General features: G+C 28.1%; 1 long non-coding RNA gene across 1 annotated transcript; it reads left to right on the top strand.

The window, feature by feature from the left end:
- The first annotated feature begins 5,764 nt into the window (after positions 1–5,764).
- On the top strand, positions 5,765–8,771 carry LOC132948238 (uncharacterized). The gene is made up of 4 exons (XR_009665011.1): positions 5,765–5,801; positions 6,685–6,732; positions 8,523–8,546; positions 8,732–8,771. It is a non-coding gene; the product is annotated as an uncharacterized LOC132948238 (long non-coding RNA).
- Positions 8,772–23,733: the final 14,962 nt, after the last annotated feature.

Below are 23,733 nucleotides of genomic sequence, written 5' to 3'. Positions count from 1 at the left end.
GTAGTTATGTATGAAATATATATTATGCTGACGCGATGTTTAGCTCTACATATCTACTATATTTTGAGCTCTACACAATTTTGGGCAAATAGACCAATTACGCTCAAACTATTTTACAATACCTAAGGAAAACTTATTAGTATGTTATATACTAATTAGTATTTATAAAAATAAATGTATAGGTTGCTACACTAACATTTTATAAACTTCCACCGATATGATATCGTTAACTAAAACCTTATAGGGGCCCTGAAAAGTGATTCATTCCGTTGCACATTTAACTCTTTTTCGTGGCAACCTGTAAGACGTATGTTTTTGTAATTTTGTTACACTCTTTATTTAGAGTTTGAACCAACTGTTAACATACGTATTTATGGTGTAAAATGTATTCAGTCTATACCTATATTATACATATATTTCAAGACCCACAACGATTAATCTAATAAAACACATGCGATTATGAGAGTTGATAACTACTGAACAAACCGTACAATTTTGTTTTAAAAAAACAAATATAATTTTTTAGTCATTATTGAACATATCATACACATTAAAATATCACAATATTCCTATACGCTATGAATTTAATATTTTTCGTGACTTCGAATAAGAAATCCACAGAATTTACTTTGTCAAACATCATCACACAAACTTTAAATTATCTCATATGTGTCATATCTTACATTAAAATTAAAAATATATTTAATAAATTAATAAATAAGTTATAATTATTATAAACCAGAGTTACAACTTATTATTTTTAATATTATTTAGGGAGAAACGACTTATTATATAATTTATAAACAAAAAGGTGGTTGGTCCGTCGGGATGGTTACTGCTCTGCTGTAAAGCAAAGGGTGTTTTAAGGGGTTTCTGTAAGGTATGTTTAGATTTGAATTCAATGATATAAAATCTTTGTTTATTTGTATACTAAAAACGATTCTAAGATACAACAGTCAGCGTAAAATACTTATAATATTAACAAGTATATTTTATGATAAAATTGTTATTAAAGTAAACAATTTTAATTTTACACAATATTACTACAGTAGGTTGAATTCATTTTGCGGAAAAAATTTCTTTTTAAAATGTCATTGTGGGTATACAATGAATTGCTGACATCCCCCCTGACTATTTTCGGTGTAGTAGGAGATTTTCCCCCGATATATTTTAGATAGATACATTTTCCCACCATTTTTTTTTAAGTATACTATTTTATATGAAATTATTATTTTGCCTATTGTCTAATATTTTCAAATATTTTCATAAATATAATAAATTATAGATGTTTATTTTTGATAAACTGAACTCCTTGAATCAAATTCAAAAGTAATTATTTAATTGTTAAATATCCAAACTGGCAGTTCTAAAAAGAAAAAATATGATCAAAGGCTACAAAATATGTGTTTAGAAATAATAAAAGAATCAGTAATCAAATTTTAATTATATTTTATACTTATTTTTTTTAAATTGTTATTGTTTTAAGTAGTTTAGTGGATCAAACATAATATACATTTATAATCTATTATATTTATAAAAATAAATATTAAACTGTTATACTATATATTTTATATTTTATTAAAAAAAAATAATTTCATATTAAATAATAAATAATATTGTTTAATTAAATTCAATATTATTAGTCAATAGTAAACTTTTTAAAAAATGGGGGGTTATGTCCGGGGGGGGGGGGGATGTCCATTTACCATACAATATAATAATATATAAGTATAGGTTAGGTTAGGTGTATTATACATTTATACCCATGCATAATATTTTTAAATAGCAACTAAATAACTAAAAACGTTATTCTTCCTCTAAATTTATAATTTCGTCCAAATTTGAACGTATTTGAATGTTTTTTAAATTTTTTGGTTACAATATGAAATATTTATGGGAAACCTTGTTTTAAATTTGCAATCCTTAGCAATAAAAATGTATTATTTTCTAAATTTTTAACTACAAAATAATTTCAAATTTTCAAGATTTTGATAAACATTTTCAACATTTTATAAATATTGTGACTATAATGAATTTATACCATTAACAAAATAATAAATATAATAAGGAAGATAACCGATGTTCATTACACGTTGTAATACTAAGCTATAACATTATAAGTTACCTATAAACCGATTTTGCGTAAACATTCCCGATTTTCCTTAATTTTTATGTTGTTTTTCCTGGCGATTGGAAATAACTGGGCATCTAGCCTCTTGACACACCGATGAGTCTTATTCTATATATAATCTTACTTTCACATCGAACAAGATACTGAAGTTTAAAATCGAAGCATTATTTCGATTACTTATCAATTATCATATACACAGACACAAATTTAAAAAAATTTAATTAAAAATACAGTCACATACACACACACACACACACACACACACTCATCTCATTTTAAAATAATACATTCGTCGCCCCGCTCCAGAATCTAAAGTATACAGTTCATAATACGAAAAATTCGTAAATAACTTTAATTTTAACAAAATAACTTAGTTAAGTTAAATATATTTATGAAATTAATTAACTTAGTTATCAAAGTTGTTTTCTAATATTATATTTATTTTTAACAGGTTAAGTTAAAAGTTATAAAAAAAATAACTTATAACTTAATTTTTAACTTTTTAACTAGATATACTGTCCAGCTATGACTTTTGACCTCAAAAGTACCAAATAGATTAATTTTCCTACCAAAAAAAAGAAGTAGAAACTATATGTATTTTTACTGTACCAAAATATGATGGCAGACACACACACACACACAAAACTCACATCATTCTAAAATCAATACATTAATTGCTCCACACAGAACTTAAAATATTATCTAAAACCAAATATTAAAATGCTTGCGCGTATGGTATATAGTATATACTTAATACCTATACATAAAATGTGATACCCATAACGATTAAAGCGATAAATCACATGACTTTTCAAGAGTTGGTAGTGTCTAATAACGAATTTTCCCGTAAAATGTTATCGAACATCATACCTACACAAATATCAAACATTATTCACTAATATTTTCTAGAATAGAGGTGTTTATTCAATTGTTTATGAAAACTCTTGTTTTGTTTTGTATTTGCTCAATAACCCTTTAAATACTATAACTAGACAACAGTACAACACTTTTATATTATTCTTTCAATAAAATTATCTTCAACCCTGTTAATATTATTGATACAAATATGGTCAGGTGTTTATTCAATTGTTTATGAAAACACTTGTTTTGTTTTGTATTTGCTCAATAACCCTTTAAATACTTTAACTAGACAACAGTACAACACTTTTATATTATTCTTTCAATAAAATTATCTTCAACGCTGTTAATATTATTGATACAAATATGGTCAGAAATATTAATAAGTTAACTATTATTTTTATGCTTAGTTGTATAAGTTATGTAGTATGCTATGGACGTGAGTACTTATATAATATATATATATATTTACTTTATACGATAGATCACAGATTAATATTTACGGACAATTATAGGAAGAAAATTCATAATTTTCAGAAAGATTTGTAGAACGACTGTTAATAAATAAAAATAGAATAATTTAATAGAATACGATTAGGTATATACTATAATAATACTCTTTGTATTTTATTGCGAAAGAATAAGAAGTATATTATGTTTTACTTAGTTTGTCTAATACAATTTTTCACATAGTAAAAAAAAAAATATAATATAATATAAGTATTCAAAGTTAGATTAGGTTTACGTTTAATTATTTGAGAATTTTATGTTTTGACATAAGAACATGTTATGCTAGGTACATTATCATTTTTGAAAAATAAAATTATTTTAGCGACCATTAATTTATTTCAGATAAAAATATAATTATGTTGTATCAGTATAAGCATTATAATATTTTACGTAGCAAAATGCTCATAACTTGCTTTCATGTTGGAATATCTGAATATCAATAAAAGCGTACCTATAAGTTGCCCTAGATAATAGTTGTATTTAAATTTAATAACTCAGGTCAATTCAACCTTATATTAAAACTAAGATCACAAAATTGATTCTGCTGAACATAAACTTAAGTATCTATGTTGTAGTACGTTTGAAATTTGGTTTTATGTGTTAAGTCCTCTTCAAAGTCAATCATTTTAAAACCTCATAGTTGTTGAAATATAACATATTTTTTTACTAATCATAAATATTATTTTGAATCAAGCTCAAAGAGAGTGTATCGGTAAGTATAACTATTATATTTTACTATACAACATATATATACATTATACATGTTTATAATGTTTATATACAGTATGTTCCACTTTAATCTTAATGTGATACAGTGTCTCAAAATTCAGTTGAAATATAAATAAAATAAGTTCCAATGAGATTTAAACGATGTTATAGGTTCCTATAGTTCTTATGTTTGGACTCCCTTATTATAGTTACACTTAAGTGAACATGTTAACATTTTTTATCTACGGTTAAATCATACATTTTAGTGTTTGTTACAATAAACTTAATATTTAACATTTAATTATGTACCTGAATAAATTAACATTTATAACCGGATACCTACCAATTGGCGTAAATTATTAAACATAATAATTACTGGAAGTGAGTCTGTAATGTAGGTATAATAATGTACTTATAACTAATTTAACTTTTATATGTACTCGTTTAAATTCATATTTATATAAACATTAAGTTCATAATCTTTATATAATACCAATATCAGTTGATAATTTTATTAATATTACAATTAATATTCGTTGTTATTTAAAATATCGTTACAGACCAAATGGTTGCAAAAGGTTTAATGGAATTAAAATATCCATCTGGCAAGTATTTAATTTAGATATTTGGATATCAAAACTGTTTTTGATAGTATGTCATTCCCTATTTGTACTTAATGGTGTTATAATATTCTTATAATATACTACATATTTTGTGTGTACCTAAAATATAAATAAAATACTAACTAAATAATAAAAAAACCAACGATTTCAGCTCAATGCGAGAAACACGTCATGAATAGTTATCGGCTAATAACTTTTATTGGCCCATTTAATGTAACTGGCCCAAAAAGTGGATGTGTGATTTATACTTAAGATATGACGTTATACCCGTACGTGTTGTCTCCGTCTTACAAGTGCGTAACATAACAAATTTTACGCTCAGCAGAACGTTAGTATACAAATTAGAGCAAATTGACCTCTTATAAAATCTAAAGTTAAGATTATTATCAAGGCAACCTCGTGGGCTTTTTATTATGTTTTAATTTTTACGCGAGTTATGAGTATTTTAAAATTGTACACTTTTTATACATCTTAAAATACTCACAACTTGCTTTAAAATTAAAATATACTAAAAAACCCATAAGGTTGCCTAGATAATAATCTTACCTTTAGATTTTATAAGAGGTCAATTCACTCTAATTTTTAAATTAACGGAGCTACACGTATTTTGCTGAGCGTAAAATTTGCTGTTACGCACTTGTAAGACGGAGACAACACATGCGGGTATATAACGTCCTCTTAATAAGTATAAAATATAATTAATGTCAACTTCAGTTAACCCTATTAATTCTTAATTTTTTCACCAACATAGTTCACCTTTTAAAGGTCCCCACACACTGTAGCGGTGGCTGTGTGGGGACCTTAAGGCAGCACATATTATAATATAAGTGCCATACACTCATACTTTAACTGTTCTTAATATAATTTGCAATCGGCTGAAGTCAATAATTTTTACAATAACCAATGTACTGATTATAATTTAGAGTGGTATGGCGATAAAAATGGTTGGACGCAGACTGTAATTTATTCACGTTAGTATACATTGGTTTTTTATAATATTTTATTTAAATATTGAATCATAAACATCTTGCAAACAAGATGATAAAATATTATAAATACTACATAGGTAATCAGTGTCATCGATTAGCAACTCATTAACACGTCATGAATAGTTATCGGCTAATAACTTTTATTGGCCCATTTAATGTAACTGGCCCAAAAAGTGGATGTGTGATTTATACTTAAGATGACGTTATACCCGTACGTGTTGTCTCCGTCTTACAAGTGCGTAACATAACAAATTTTACGCTCAGCAGAACGTTAGTATACAAATTAGAGCAAATTGACCTCTTATAAAATCTAAAGTTAAGATTATTATCAAGGCAACCTCGTGGGCTTTTTATTATGTTTTAATTTTTACGCGAGTTATGAGTATTTTAAAATTGTACACTTTTTATACATCTTAAAATACTCACAACTTGCTTTAAAATTAAAATATACTAAAAAACCCATAAGGTTGCCTAGATAATAATCTTACCTTTAGATTTTATAAGAGGTCAATTCACTCTAATTTTTAAATTAACGGAGCTACACGTATTTTGCTGAGCGTAAAATTTGCTGTTACGCACTTGTAAGACGGAGACAACACATGCGGGTATATAACGTCCTCTTAATAAGTATAAAATATAATTAATGTCAACTTCAGTTAACCCTATTAATTCTTAATTTTTTCACCAACATAGTTCACCTTTTAAAGGTCCCCACACACTGTAGCGGTGGCTGTGTGGGGACCTTAAGGCAGCACATATTATAATATAAGTGCCATACACTCATACTTTAACTGTTCTTAATATAATTTGCAATCGGCTGAAGTCAATAATTTTTACAATAACCAATGTACTGATTATAATTTAGAGCGGTATGGCGATAAAAATGGTTGGACGCAGACTGTAATTTATTTAAGTTAGTATACATTGGTTTTTTATAATATTTTATTTAAATATTGAATCATAAACATCTTGCAAACAAGATGATAAAATATTATAAATACTACATAGGTAATCAGTGTCGTCGATTAGCAACTAGCATTCGTTGAAGACTGGTCGACACTAAAAAAAACTGTTAAAAGACTACCACCCCAATCTCATTTATTTCATTAACTTCAAAGGGAGGCTTATCCCTCACATATCTTCGTCGTTTAAAAATATATTTTATTGAAACTTATTTCTCGTTAAAATAATGTCAACATGTTATTTTGTTAGCTAACAGTTATGGTCAAGAAGGGTTTGTTGCAGCTATTGAGGCCCTACTAGGTGGTCAGCACGAGTTTTTATCCTCATGTCGTCGGCCAGTTATTTAATGTGACGCTATTTACAATACGTGGAATATATTTTGTGCATATTTAATATGCACAGAGAGTACCAAGGTGGTACCACTGAATAGGGCTATATTAGAGTAAATCTCGAATAAAACTGTAACTGTTCCTGTAAATATTTGTTCTTTATATACGTTGTGTGCGCAGTTGTTTTGTCGGGTCGTATTTTGTGGTATATCGTTGGCTGGTTCATTAGTTCACCGATGACCTCGTTTCCTGTACACGAGAATTACTTAGGTACGGTGTTTGCCGTTGGACCTAGCTTAATGCACGGTAGATTAATTATAGTTGACTTGTCGGGCTTTTTTTAAGGTACTTACCAAAGATCGTCCTAATCTTGGGGAAGCACTTCATTCCTAACCCAGTTTTCTGAATGAATCACCAACTCAACAGGGAGAACTACTAAGTTCACTGGTAGGTACGCATGTTATCATTTTCAGAGTTCTAGATTATCTATCACTCAGTTAGGTATTGAGTAGATATTGGCATACTGCAGTCATTCAACTATTGTTCTTGGTCTTCAGAGTCTGGGGAGCAGTTCTAAGCTGATGGATTTTCAGTGGATGTCTACTTACCTTCAATTAATTTTTCTTTAATTATTATGAAGTTATGATGAAAACATGTGTAGATTAATAATGCGAAAATAGGCTTTGAGTGTTTTCTACTTGGTATGTTGTCGATTCTTTATCGTTTTCATACTTCTATAATCGTTTTTTTTGGGGTTTCACAATATGATACATGCATAGAACCTTCAAGACGAGTTTGCAACACAGTGTATCTTAATTTTAATTTTACAACAACATTATTAGCTTTGAAACTGATCGGTCAGGTGTGGAATTTGATACAGAAAAGCTTAGACCAATTTGTAATACAACAAAAAATTTGGAAATATATTTACTCCAGTATATATACTTACTATTTCAATAATATTATTCTAAAAAAATTATAATCTTAATGATTCTAATCACCTACTAACTCACAACTGTTAATATTATTATTTCTAAGATCACCCATCACCCCTTAATGATAGTTTTGGAAAATGTCAAGCCTAAACCCTTTGTTTGGATCAACTTCCGTTGGTAGACATACCTACACATTTTTTATTTATAGTATTCTTTTTAAATACACAATAATGTACACTGTGCAAACAAGATAATTATATAGATTATTCAAATTTAAAATACACAATTATTATCGTTTCCTTAAGAATGTATCGTTATATGATAAAATGACTATATTAAAATTTTTGTATCAGTGCTAATCGACATCATATATAATTATTTTAAATACAACATTTTACAAGGAAAATAATAGATGCACCATTAAACATTATATTATATATTGTATTCATGTTGTTTTACTTGTATAAATTGCTTAGGGAAAAATTCGTGTCCGGTCGGAAGTAAGTACCTAATTGTTGCTAATACTCTATGATGATTGAAAAATTTTTTTTCAATAAATGAAATGTTTAAATTGTAAAACTTTTACACCTAATTCATGCATAGTATTTATAACTATTTTCATAAAAATAAAAAAAAATGTCGTTAATAAAGTTACAATAAATAAAGATAATGCATATTATTTCAGAACATGTGGAGGATTTTATGCGTTTAAATGAGAATAATAGTAATTATTTTATTTTTTTTTTATTGATTGTGAATCCCAGCAACAATGGCCATTAGTTGTTTGTTTTAGATTCTGAGCGAAACGATGAATGTATTGATTTTACAATGATGTGTGTTTTTTTTTTATTTTTTTTTTATTTTTGTGTCTGTCATCACCTTTTAGGACAGTAAAAGTCCTTGGATTTTCTTCAACAGTAACTTTTCTTATAGGAAAGTGAATCTAGTTGGTACTTTGGGGGGCCAAAAGTAAAAATTTTCCAGTAGTTTTCAAAAGCGACATGAAAAACAAAAGAAAAATTAAGGAAAAACGGGAATTTTTACGCAAAATCTGTTTTCGAGAAAATCGACATCATTTTGGACATGACATTTTGACTGAATGTTTATAATTGCATTTCCTATACACCATAATATTTTGACTTATTTTGAGCTGTTTACGGACATTGTCAATTTCTATTTTTTTTAGTTTTTTTTTCTATAAATATTAATAAAATTTTATCTGTTGAGTAAAAAAGCTTGAAAATATAATAGAAAGCTCCTAGGTTGTTGTTTCAAAGGCAGATGAAAAAAATTAAAAATCCTTAGTCACAGTTTTTATTTATAAGCATTTGAAGTTCAAATTTTGACAAAATACGGAAAAATCACGAAAATTAGCAACGTATTTTGAGTTGAGAATTCATAAAAATGTTTCTTTTTAAATCTAAGATTTGAAAATGTAATATAAGATTACTCATAAGTTTTTCTACCTTTATCAAAAAAAAAATGTCTACAAGAAACTTAAATTAAATTTTTGTGAGCGTCTGAAATTTATATTTTTACAACATCTGATATTCACTCGATATCTCATGTAACGATTTTCTTATTTTGTTGTAATTAAAAAACGAATGACTGTAGATACTTGAAAATTTCACTGAATGTTTATATTAGAATTTTCTATACACAATAAAATTTCGAAAATAATTTGACTCTTTTTGAACTGTTTACGGACATAGTCAGTTTTCAATTTTTTTAGTTTTTTTTTCTATAAATATCAATAAAATTTTATTTGTTGTGTAAAAAAGCGTGAAAATTTAATGCAAGGCTCCTGATATAATGTTACGATTTCAGTTGAAAAATATTAAAAATACATTGGCACAATTTTTTTTTATAAGCATTTAAAGTTCAAATTTTGACAACATTTATCAAATTTATAATTTATTAATTATTTTTTAGTTAAAAATGTATAAAATGTTTAACTTTTATGTCTAAGGATTGAAAATTTAAAACAAGGCTCCACGTAAATAGGTTATATATAAATTACTTTATTCACAATAATATCATCAAATATACTTGGTAATATCATGGCTGACTGACCGTTTTCGCTCAGAATCGTTTTTCTTATACAATGATATTATATCATTGAATTCAAATTTAACACCATCCATTACAGTGACCCACTTGTAACCTACTGTACAGCAGAGTGACATCCACTTATCCACCTTTTTTTTATTTGTAGGGGAGGAACGGTAGGTTAGTAAGCACGTGTGTTTTGGTTTGGCAGATTATTTAGTGGGCATCCGTGGGTATTTGCCATGCCAGGGCGGGGGATGGCGGCACTTCTCTCAGGACACCGTGACTTGTCCGAAGAAAAATGCCGCCCGTGAACCGAGGTTTGAACCAGCGCCGGTGTGCGTCACAACCGACGTCTTAGTCCGCTCGGCCACCGATTTCCCCTAACAGTAATAATTATTATATTATAAGTTACAATACATACTCTGAAACATAATATTATAATAATTTATATTTATTTCAAACATTCCGAAAGTATTAATAATATTGTATCTTAAATAAATGAAAACTGATTTAAATCAACGTTTTTTTTTTTAGCTTTATACAAACCAAGTGACCATTGTCGATCTCTACCTGAAAAAGAATAATGATTAACCTACATTTAATTAATACATAAATATTTTTATTTTTTATTATATATTTCTAATTTACCTTTGTCCGTCACACTGATATGGTTTATATTATATATATTTATCTATAATAATTATAAGTTATAACCATTGTTAGATATACTACAAACATCGTTTTACTTGAAAATTACTGTATAAATGATGTATTAATAAAGTTTTGTCATCATAGTACCTACATACATACATTTTTTTATAATATTAATAGTTAATACTCGTGGACGTGTAATTATCAAATTTTGTTTTACATTAAATTTCACAATATAAGTTGATTAATAAAACTACATTTTATATAAATTAATTTTGTATAAAAACAACTATACGTTACGGGTATGGAACTTGGAAAAAGATTTTTGATTAAGGGATAAAAGATTTGAAAGATTTTGATTTGTTTTGAACTGTTTAGGAACTTTTTCTGTTTCCAATTTTATTAGTCTTTTTTTCTATGAATGTCAATAAAACTTTATTTGTTGGGTGAAAAAGCTTGAAAAATTAACACAAGGCTCCTACTGTATTGTTACAATCATATTTGAAAAATATTTAAAATCCTTATTCACAGTTTTATTTATAAGCATTTAAAGTTCAAATCAAGTAAAAAATTACTTTATTCACAATAATATCATCAAATATACTTGGTAATATCATGGCTGACTGACCGTTTTCGCTCAGAATCGTTTTTCTTATACAATGATATTATATCATTGAATTCAAATTTAACACCATCCTTTACAGTGAACCACTTGTTAGCAGAGCGACATCCACTTATCCACCTTTTTAGTAATTATATTACATCATAGTGATACGTTTTTTTGATTGCTGGTTGTATACGTGAATTTTGATTTTCTACTGATTTGTATTTATTTTTAAGCATATAAATGACATTTTTATTTGATGGTAGTATAAGTAGTTACACGTATTATATTATGTTGATATCTTGTTTTTAAAGCTTTAATATTATATTAAATTATACACTAATAATATTAAATTTAATTAAACAATTTTATTTATTATTTCAAAACAATATTAATTCGTACCTGCCCGCAGTATACCACGCCGCGTAATGTTCTGTGTGTTTAATATTATAACGTTAACAACATGTCGGTAACACGTAATCTTCAGGTTGAATATACGACGAGATTTAGTGTGAACGCGGCCATAGACTTAATTTGACTTGTCCATGCTACGTAAGTAAAACTAAGCGTAAGGCAGTTGGAACAATAGATTCGACTTTTCGAGTGAGGATATCCTTTCCCGATAAGACGCACGAGCAGGGATTTAAAATAACATTTTCTGAATGTGGGAGTGACGAGATTTGACGATTTAGTCAAAGATTGCATACATGGTCGACATGTCGTCACCAACATGGCAACATATTAATATTATTATGTATGTTAACGTGTGTGAATGTAGAATATTACAAGTACGCTGCTTATGATATAACTGGAAGGCGTTTAAACTTTACACAAAGTCCCTGCGGTGTTTGAATGGTCGCGAGCTCAGCATCAGATTGTTTGCGTGAATATCACATATTGTGGCCGCACTGTAACAATACGACGATAATTATTGCGAGATTACATATTATTATCATTATACAGCGGACTTGAAGTCTCAAACGACTCGCTTAATATTCGTGCGAGTTGAGCGCAAAACTTTAAACATATTATTATTATTATCTTGGCGCCTTATAGAATATTGTAGCCAAAGCTATAGTACCTTATACCTACCTACCTACACACGGTACGAAGTCTACGAAAAACCGCAGGTTATTGTACTATATGGGTCTGTTGCCGCTCATCTGAAACGTGTTCCCACTCTAGCGGAGACAAAAGCACTCGAAAATTATTACAAAAAATTTTCAAATGTTTTTGCATTTGGTGTAAAAAATATAATCATAAAAAAAAAACGGCACTATTTTTTGTACTCTATTTTTTTGCAAACAATGTTGTAATTATTCTAAAAGTCCCGCGTGACAAAAGTTCTATTGTTCAAATGTGCTTAACGCCTTAACCCTTTACGCGGAGCGCGGCTAGCGATTTCTGCGGGTTGCGCGTGTGTAACCTATAATACACATTTTCCTTCACACACACACACACACACACACACACACACACACACACACACACACACACACACACACATACACAATGGTATAGTGACGCGAAACAATAACGCGTTTTGCATTTGGTGGATTGTTGATGTTGCATTTTTCAGATGGTGAACTAAAAAAATGACGCATTTAAATAACGGTTTACCGCTCTCAAAATCTATAGCATTCCACCGCGGCAGTGTACACGTATTCGTATTTATAATATTATAATCGTGCCGTTTTAGGACAATCGCTTTTGCCAAATCCTTCGCGCGCCGTTTGTGTCCACATTTGCGTAGGTACGCATTTACGCGCCGACGACCATAATATTATCGGTGTGGTAATTCGACGACTTCGCTCCGATCTACTGTAATTATTGCAGTAAACACTATATTATTATCTTTAAAATTGTACTTTGTAGGCATATCGTTGTTGATGACGCACGCGCGCGCACATCGCGAAACCCGTGAAAAATTGTATGACTCGGCGTAGATACTCAGCTGAATAAAATGGAAAAATCTCCCGTGTCGGAATTCTTCCACGGTCCCGACGTGTTTTCATAATATTATTATTTTATTCTAGACCACAATTTATTTAATTTTTGCGGAAACGGATAGAGTATTGCATAGACCACGCGGCAGTAGAACATATAGCGGGAGGACGGATCATATGATACACCATAAAAAGAGGAGGTACCATAACATAACACAGTGCAATTATCGGTACATAAGTAGTAGAACAATAATATTTACATTATGATATTACATATATATTTTGTAATACAATATTGTAGCAGTTGAATACTACGGTTGGTTATCTAGTTGTAGAAATACCTATACACTAACATATTGTACCATGCATAGAGTGAGTCATAAAACTTGTAACAGAACTGTATGAATGAAAACAAATCGAGCACGTTTAAAAAATTACGAAGTAAAAAGTATTTGCAATAAATTAGTACGATTAACAATAAATCATTAAAAATTAATTATTCATTAACTTTTTCCAAACTTGAGCTTTAGATACGTCGTGGAGATTTTCGAAAAGCCAATAATAAATTGGTGTTTCATTTTTCGGTTGAATAATAATTATTTATCAACATTTAGACAGTAAACATGCTCGGTAAAATATTATTTAAATAAAAAAAAAAACCAACAACCAGCCGAGTCTGGAGTGTTTCAACATTTATAATATGCGTTGGGATGTTGATTTTTTTACAATATAATAATTATTCTCAAGTGAGTTATGTGCTAGGACAGGCATGATACACGAAAAAAATATATAGGTAATAATATTTGTGTTTACTTTAAGACACAATGGATTCATTCAACATATTCGAAAAAATACTACAGTATACTAGAGCAGTGGTTCTCAACCTTTTTTGGTTCACGGCACACTATTATACATTGCAAGTTTTCGCGACACGCTCACGCACTTGACAACAACAACAATGACTCTGCCAACCGTTCTTAGGAATTTCAAGGACCAAATTTTAAATCAATTTTATCACATTTTTTAAACGCCGTGCATCCAAATGTAAGCAAAAAGCGTGAAGCCCAGGGTCTGGGCCCTGCTCGCCCCCCTAATGCGAGAAAATTAGTCATCACTCATCGTTATGCGATTACATATGCATCGCGGTCTTATCTGCACAATTAATTGACATTTAATTGCCACAGTTTTATAAAAATTGGTATTTTCAACAGCATAATCCCAAATATCAGACATTTCTCGCGGCACACCTAGTCGATCTTGCGGCACAGTATTGTGCCGGGGCACACTGGTTGAGAACCACTGTACTAGAGTATAGACTAGGTATTTTTTTTACGTTTGATTGCAAATTATGAGATACTGAATATTGAAACCTAAGTGTGGTTTTAAAATAATATAAATACATAATAAATATTTTAGTAATAGTAAAATTTCTAAAATATAAACTACTATAATAATACTCAATATACTGTTATATAATTATCTATAATACTACGAAAAAAGCTATGTAAATATTATAATGAAGTAAATTAAAAATCTTATTTGAATACATTTTTTTTATGGCTTTTAACAGATATACGTAGTTATATTTTAATAAACTATTAATTGATTTTGTTAAAAAAAAAAAAATGTCTTCATTTGTATTCAGAACCTATCAAAAGTCTTAACGCAAAAAAAAATTTTAAAAACTACAAGTACCTATCTAGATACAAGATGATAAAATAATACTATATAATATATTATTTATAAGTTATACCTAACTAGGTAAGTACTTAATTTAAATATTTAAATACGTAATTTTTATTTTTGCCATTTTAAATACTACTAAATACAAATGTATAGTATTTTTCCTCTTAACTACACATCATAACCAATATCAGAATGTCTGATAGGTGTATTGTGTCATTATGGGCAACCTGTTAGTTTATTTATAAATTAAAGTTGTTCACTTTCTTTTTGTATAAATTCCCGTTTGGTTTCTAAGAGACTACCCAATTCGGATAATGGCCACTTTAAATATCCTAATATTATAGTTAACAACGTAAAATTGTTTCATACTGAAGTAAATTATCAGTGCTGTACGTTTGTAAAATGAAGACAACACACATGAGTATGACGTTCTCTTAATGAAATATATACTTCATAATAAAATAAAATTATAATCAAATGAATCTTAGACTAAGTTTAATTGAAAATCATATCAATATTTGAAATAAATAAATTATTCACGATTAAATTTAATAATATTCTTAAAAATAAATTATTTGTCAAGATTAAATTTACGCATAACAATAACTGTAGACGAATAAATATTATCTATTCAATTAAGAATAAGAGTATTGTAGTTCATCTGTTTTTTTTATTTTTGACTTAAATTAAAAATGCTTAACAGAACACAGTGTTACAGTCACTTACAGGATCCATATTATAATAACTTTAACAATAAATTATTATCTAAATAATTTTATGCAAATGTGGTCGCGCTCAAAATCGTCGATTATATAATATACAATAGGTACGTTTACGTTAAGGATTGTAATTTATTATACACACATTATATTTGAATAGTAAAATAGTAAATACTTATTATCTCAAAAATTATAAATAATGAATGTTTTCAAAATATATTTTTTTTCTTCATAATTTTAAGTTGACAATTTTAAATAGGTAATACAAAATTAAAATGTTTTCAAAAATGTGGGAATGGCATTAAAACAACTCAAAATTACAAATGCGAAAACAAATTTAGGAAAACGTTAGTTTATTTTTGAGATAATGAGTGTTTACTGTTTACCATTGAAAGAGTCACTCTATTATACTATACATTTGATTTGACATTCGCAGTATGATATACCTTGACGCATGACAATAATATAATATTTGTATCCCTTTCGTTGCGTAATAATTGGATAAATACTTCAATATTGAGTCGGCCAATTGTTGTGTTTTGAACAATATGATTGACTATGTTTATTGTCTTTGTAAAATATAATACTTGTTTGTATATGACAATTGCCCGTGACAAATTGGTAAATATTACGTCTCAGACCTGATGGTAGATCCTGATTTAGATTATATAATTTTGGGAAGGTGGGTGTGAAGGCCATTGCATACACAAAACCTTACCTTATAAGTTATAACAGATGTTCTTTTTATATATTGATCGAAGCCCGAAGGTGAGCTGTGAAAGACTTTGATCCCTTATTTATTATTAACATAACTTTTAATATATAGTTCCAAATTTAATTAGCCTTAATAACAATTTCAGTATTACTACAATATTATATTTAACTTTATATTATAATTATCAACGACTGTATTAATTAATATATGGGCTTATCAGTTATCACTGGGACTCTTATTAATATAATGATTACCAAACCAATATAATAAAAGAATATTAAGTTATTATAATTTCATACCCACATTTTTAAATAGTCATTTTACGGGAAAATTCACTTTGTCAGTAGGTACCAAATCAAATATGCAAAAGTACAAAACATTTATATTGTTTACACTTTACAGTTTACACAGTCACATACTCACATGTGGTTTATCACTTTAATCGTTATGGGTATAAAAAGAATATGTATAATGACGTATTCCCAGGTACCTAAGTTTCATTTTATATATTATTATAATATTAAAATACAAAAATATTATCTACTGCAACTCGAGCGATATCCCTGAAATTTTAATTTTAAAGAATCATAAGATATGAGCATAAAACAATTTATAAGTTTGTGTGTATGACGGTTAAGCTAACTATCGGTATTTCTATGATGTAAAAACAAGATTAAAGATTTTTAAGAAATTAAAAGTAAATTAAAAATAGAAAAAAAATTACACATGACGTCGTTGTAGAAAATACAATTTGTTGTCGTCCATTTGTCATAATATTTTGCGTCTTTCGTCATATAAATTTCTTTCTTATTAAGCATTAAAATATTTTATCTATGATTGTTGCCTACTCTTTTAATTATACTAAAAATGTTTGTTAACATCATATTATAATAAATTTTCATAATTCAACTATACCATAATACCTTGTAGTTATAACTTATAATTCTCAATCACGTCATAGAATCATTTGCTATAATTCATCTTCAATGTTAAATTATTATTATATTATTTTCACCCAAATGTTTTGTTCATGAATATAATATTTATTGTCATAGTCGTAATTCATCAAATCTTATAGGCGTAAGTACATATTACATAGCATTTGTCACTTGTTTCAATCGTTTGAAACTATAAATTAGTATACAAAGAAATGTATAAATCGTGATGATAAATAAAATCGTTATATTAAATATAATATCAAAAAATAGTTATATTAAAACATTACGCTCGTAACCATCATTTACAATATTAATATATTTCATTAATGTTATAACTATTATATATTTTTCTTAATTTTTTATTCGATTGAAAAAGAAAATATACTAATTATTAAATACCTAATTAAAACTAAACAAAAACATGTGAGCTACGTTTGTGCAACGTAGGTCTAGAAAAAAAGTCAAAATAAATTCAAAAAAGTCACATGCGTTTTAATAATATTATAATATTACAGTGTAAGTATAAGGTAATATTATATTCGATGAGCTCGTATGATAGGAAATTCTGTTAATAATATACAAGATACATTATATATATATATAATAATAATAATTAATAGACTGTGTTTTGTCTTTATGAGATTATAAATCGATAAATATTACATGGTCATCATAGTTCGTAATAATACTAAGATGTTCGACGTGTCGTATAAATATTTGTGCTGATATACATTACAATTTTTTGGTAAAAAAATTCCATATTACCTAACTGCAGAAAAGGCCAGTGGACCGACCAGACATTTCTGGATACTCTTGTCTTCATATTTATGTTGTAAACCTATTTATTACTATCAAATATTATTAATGCAATTCACAATACCACCAATTATTAAATGTTATCAGTTATCACTTAAGAATATACATATAAAATATAAATACATGATATTATTATGTATATATAATTAAATGCAATAGAGTGGGGAAAAAACAAAATGTCTGCAAAATAAATTGCGTACAAATATTTGCAGAATCGACGTATACGCTACAATATTGGTGACGCAGTTGGGCCTATCGACTATTCGTCGTCTTCGTAGTCGGGCAAGATGGGCTGTAGATCCGGTCGGCGCTCATCTTCACACCCTCAGGGCAATATCTCCTCCTGACGAGCGGCGTGGATTTGTTTTCCGACACTTGATAGTACTCTTCTCGGCTATACGGCCCAAAGATAATTGACGGTTTTTGCGAGCGCTTCTGTAGCTGATGCTGTTAGTTTCCTAGAGATGTCAGAGGATGTGTCGTACGTGTATATCACCAGAAATTTCAATGACTTGGACAGTGGTGACGACGGAGCGGAGGCAAACGAGAACCACTTAGGATATTAATAGTCCATCGAACTATTCGATAGTTTTTCAGACTATTCGATAGTTTCTATTAAAAACTACTAATCAGTTATGTTTGAAAACATTTTAATAAACTATCGAATATCTATTCGATAGTGTCAACTATTTGATTGTGCCCATCACTAATCGCCACTTCTATCGCCGCCACTGCCAACAAGTAGCGAGAGAATCCTGCACTATGTTTGAGTTTGCACTGCCACCCCTTCTTAAAAAAGAACTCTAGGTTTTTTCAATTGATTTTTATATTCGTGTACGTAAAGGTAAACGTAAATTGATTATTTATTTTAAATTATATTGGTATAAGATTATTTGATTTCCTTGCTTCAGGATTGAAATTCTGATGTAATAAACTTATTTTAGATAAATATTTTTTCTTTTACTTATATAAGTTATAAGTTGTAAGAAATAGTAACCGGCACTCGTCCCGCATCCGTAATATAATAATATACCTACCTATCTAGATAGGTACAAAATATAATCGGGTTTATAGATATGATATTGTTAATTTTACTTGAATTACTACATGCTTTAAGGGCATTTGTATTTAATCTTCAGATCATATATAGACACAATAGTCCACGGTCAGTGGTTGAGTCATGTGAAAGAAAAATATTGAATTGTTGAACCAAAAATGGTACATAGTCAATAAATTATTTAGAGGTAATAGGGTGGTTGGAAAGAAAGCCATTTTAGATGAGATTAATTTAATGATACTAACCTTCGCTGCTATGCACTATATTTTACAGGTAATAGGAAATGCATAATATTACCTTTTAATTATAACGTCAGATTGTACCCAATAATAATACATCAATTATATTGAATAATATAATACAGTGAAACCTCCACTAACGGACACCTCCTAATAGCGGACGTTTTTTGGGGAACGGGGACATTTTCACTACTTTTCAATAGGAAAACCTCCGAATAGCGGATTCTCCGAATAACGGACATTATTTTATTAGGGAATTTTTAAAACAATGGTATAAATCCCTAATCATTATTTGAAAATACAATCTGTAATATGCCTATCTGTAATACGTATGCACTCTTGTAATAATCTATATATATAAAAATGGAGACAAAAAATTCGAAATTGCATCAATTGAGAACGGTTGGGCCGATTTTGCTAAAAATTTTTTTAAATGATAGACAATGTCGGGGAGTGGGTTTATAGCATAAATTATGGACCTAACTAATGCGAGTTAGAGATTTAGAGACAAAAACTGAGTTACACCGGTGGCGCCATCTAACAGAAAAAAATATAAATAATATAAAAATAATAATAATAATAAATAAATAATACAAATATCGATAATAGCTGGGCTTAAAATCGATTAATATCGATAAAAATCGAAAAAAAATAATATATTTTTATATTCTGGTTGATATACATTTTTTATTTTAGACACTCATAACTCTAAGCATAAAAATTCTCTCCAAAAAACAATAGTCGTTTTTGATTGAAAAAGTTCTTAGATAACATAAAACGATAATGTTTCAAAATAAAATGAATAATGTGCCAACTATTATATTTGTTTACTCTAGAGTTATGAGTGTCTAAAATAAAATTGTATATCAACCAGAATATAAAAATATATTATTTTTTTTCGGTTTTTATCGATATTAATCGATTTCAAGCCCAGCTATTATCGATATTTGTATTATTTATTTATATTATATATTATTATTATTATTTTATAAAGCTGTAGAGTTTGTTTGTTTGTTTGAACGCGCTAATCTCAGGAACTACTGGTTCGAATTGAAAAATTAATTTTTTGTTGGATAGTCCATTTATCGAGAAACGCTATAGAACACCACACTACGATAAATTAATAGAAGCCTGGGGAAGTGATCAAACAGGGATTTTGAGACTTACGGTGGAAACCTTTGTTTATATAATTATTATATGGTCGTTATTGGTTATAGAAGAAATAATTAATAGATAAAATATTTATTTATTTTTTAAAAAGGGTTGATTTTTTTTAAAGAAATGATTATTTTTAGAAATGGTTGAATTTTAAGAAAGGATTAATTTTTAGAAAGGGTTAAATTTTAGGGGAACATGTCAACAATTTACTTTTTACTTTTTTAAAAAGGGCTAAATTTCCTTTTTTACATTTTACTTTTTTTATCTAAGTTATACCAAGTAAAAACGACAAACTTGGTATGACTTTGATACTTTAGAGTTAATTCATACACTTACGTACAAACAGCACGGGGTCCGCGATCTACCGCAGGTAGATTGCCTACCTGATAATAACTGCTGCGAATTAGAATTTTTATCTCGGGCAGCAGAAAATTTAAGATAAATATAGAATATCAAACACCGAATATTTAATAACGCATTGAACAAAGTTTGAGTCATATAAAAGTCATATATTGTACATTTAACGGGTAACGAAGTGCATGGTATCAGCTAGTGTAACATAATTACGATAACAAACTCGTTATGGGACGATACAATTATGACAAATTCGGTTATCGGTGAAGCGATTATGTGTTATGACAAAAGTATGTCAGTTAGTGACGGTTTTCGACGCGATGACTACGTTAAAACTAAAGCGGTTGTCGCTTCGCGAAAAAAATGACATTTTAGATTACCGTAAAAACAACGGAAACGTAGGAATTCGTGCACTCGCAGAAAATTTTGTATAATTTTAATTTTAATTGTAAAAATATACTATAAATAATAATATGTAATTTGTAAAAATATAAAAATGTAATAATAAATAATAAATAATAATTTTTGATTTTGATTGTAAATTTATACTTTAAATAATAATATGTAATTTGTAAAAATATAAAAATGTAATTAAAACATTATTATACAAATAGATTTCAAAAATTTATCCCCTCTGAATAACGGATACCTCCGAATAACGGACAACATGTTGGTGACCAAGAGTGTCCGCTATTCAGAGGTTTCACTGTATTTAAATATATTATTCTATATTAATTATATTTGTAGGCATACTGTGGTGACTATTGGTAATACTGCTTGGTATCCCTCGCCGTCTTGACTGAGGACCTAACCTTTTTTGTACTCACTCTAAGTTATGTTATGATTAAGTTATGTTATGTTATGATTATGTTATGTTATGTACCTAAAACAGTTAATTATGTTCAAACAATTACATTAATTATGATTTTATACTTAAATATAAAGTATTATACGATTAATGATTATTACTTCTTACAATAATAATCATGCCGAGAAAGAAGAGGCCTTCCTACATATTATATTATATTATACAATAATATTACTATTTAGGTCGTCCCTACTTACATATCAATAATTATTAGAGTTCGAAATCTAAAAACATTTACATACAAACATAATTATAGGTACATCAATAGTATTAATATTAGTTAGGTAGGTATATTATAGAATGATTAAAATTTTAAAATAATATGTTTACATATATTTGTATTCGTTATAATTTATGTTTTAGTTGGAATCGCATATTATTATAATATTATATTATCTACTTTGATTGTATATTTGTGTAATACATAAATAATAATATAATATTAATAAACGGTAAGATGAATTTCCAATATGAATATACTTGGGTGTGCCACATCGAACGCAATTAAATTGTTTTATAAAGAAATTAACATTCCTTTAAAGTTTAAACTTAGATCATACAAATTCTTAATTCACAAATTAATTTTAGATTCACATCAGTACTAAGCAATAATAATTGCATCTGGATCATCCATGAATAATATAATACAATAATCGTCCAATTCCAAACACAATATACCAATATTATACGGAAAAACACACAAGACATTGCAGAAATGGCGCAACAAAGTGGGGATGATAAACTTCACTAGGCTTACCCAACACCTACACGGAGAGGACCCTCACGGAATACTCGTTTTCCTCTCGACATACTATCATTCCTCTGGACATGCACACGTCATAATATACTCTTCGGATACTCTACGGACACTCTTCGGATCACTTGGGTTATTCGGATGGACTCATTCTCAGACCAATTGTTTCACGGCAGCACGATGTTCTGAAGCAGTATGATACGGCCAGGAGGCTGTATTCAATGAAGACATAGCACAATGTCCTACGTCCACGTAAAATTATTTTAACACACCTCCATACATTAATCACCACTATTTTATTATTTAAAAGTTAAATTTATTTATACTAAAAAACTTACTATATTGCGTTGATTTAAACACCAGGTATGAACTTATATTGGTATATTCATCTTAATATTTATAATCTAAAAAACACTTATGTTATTTCAAACCTAAAATTTTCTCCTATATCCTTGATATACCAATGTTATCTAATCATAATATTTTAATATATATTTTTAATAAACTAAATAGGGTATAAGATAAATTAATAAACAATATATAATATGCTAGATACCAATATAAGTAACATTTAAGATGGTAACCAAACTTACACAATATAGTATATATTAAATGAGATAGGTATTGTAGGATAAAAATCGTATGATAATAAAGAGCATCGACTAACACCAAAAAGATCATATTATAATATACACATCGTTATTGCAGCTAGTCGAGGTAAGTGATACACTTTTTATGCAAATTCACTAATAATATAGTAGTGGAATAGAAACAAACTTATGAACCAATTAACATCTTATAGTTCTTCTTTTGTTTCTAACCCATTACATTTGTACGAATAAAATAAAACTCATAAGTCAAATTCATACAAACTTAATTAAAAAAAAAAAACATAGAAGAGTAGTTTTTTTACAAAGATCTGAGTTTTAAAAACGAAGAATTTTATGAGGCACCAAAAACAACATAATTTTGTGGTTAATGATTAATAAATCAATATAATAATAATAATAAGAATAACAATAATGATAGCGTTTTAGTGAGATTAATGTAAGCGTTTTAATAAAAATTTGCAAATCGGTAAAAGTGTTAGTGAATATTAAAGCCTAAAGGTAATTTTATTATAAAAACTT

The sequence above is a fragment of the Metopolophium dirhodum genome, chromosome 7 (assembly GCF_019925205.1).
Source record: "Metopolophium dirhodum isolate CAU chromosome 7, ASM1992520v1, whole genome shotgun sequence".
In the NCBI taxonomy this organism is placed as follows: Eukaryota; Metazoa; Arthropoda; class Insecta; order Hemiptera; family Aphididae; genus Metopolophium; species Metopolophium dirhodum.
Note: the sequence above shows the minus strand (reverse complement) of the source record. Positions and strands in the feature narration are given on the sequence as shown.